Source organism: Coregonus clupeaformis, chromosome 1 (genome assembly GCF_020615455.1).
Source record: "Coregonus clupeaformis isolate EN_2021a chromosome 1, ASM2061545v1, whole genome shotgun sequence".
NCBI lineage: Eukaryota > Metazoa > Chordata > Actinopteri > Salmoniformes > Salmonidae > Coregonus > Coregonus clupeaformis.
The window spans coordinates 92,260,330-92,261,243 of record NC_059192.1 but is presented as its reverse complement, the minus strand read 5'-3'; positions in this window follow the sequence as shown (position 1 = coordinate 92,261,243).

The following is a 914-nucleotide window of genomic DNA, read 5'->3' as shown; positions in this document are numbered from 1 at the left end:
GGAAAGAGTAGTTTTTTATTTTGATTTATTTGTATCCCTGGTTGACAGCCCTGGTTGACAGCCCTGGTTGACAGCACTGGTTGACAGCACTGGTTGAAAGCTACACCTGCAATAACATCTGCTAAATATGTGTATGCAACCAATACAATTGGATTTTATTAGATTTTTGGTTGACAGCCCTGGTTGACAGCCCTAGTTGACAGCACTGGTTGACAGCTCTGGTTTACAGCACTGGTTGACAACACTGGTTGACAGCACCGGTTGAGCTTCAAAGACCGAGTCAATTCAAGACGTGTTGTAGCACAGCACACTATAACAGACTTTTATTGGATTGAATGCCGGCCCTCATCTGTTCAAGACAATGCACATTCACTGATCCTGTGCTAATGGATTTCTGCTCTGCACTGATCTCTACAGTCAGTGGATGAGGATGCTGGGAAGATACGTGATCATTGATCAGATGCAGTGTGATTTTAATGGTCCGCCCACCACATCTTCCTTTAAAGAACATTTAGACCATGGAGTAACTGGAAGAAGCCTGCTTTAGGTCAACTGGCTGCAGGGAAGGTCTGCTACCAAGAGGGCCCTCCACTTGAACTCTCCTGCTCAAAACGTGTGGGCTGCATTGAAGTGGAGCGCTGGAGCGTGAGTTTGGCAGACTCGACGACCCCAGGGTCAACTCCCCTTCTCTTTCCATGCTCATCAGTCAGTACCGTGGAAAAAATCAGTTATGAAACTAGGAGACAGATTAGTCTATCAGATAATGAAACTAAAACTAGCAGACAGATTAGTCTATCAGATAATGAAACTAGCAGGTCCTCCGCTACTCTATCATAGCCTCTCTTTATCAAGCTCAGACTCCATGTCACCAGATAAGACCTTGTGTTCCTCCGCTACTCTATCATAGCCTCTCT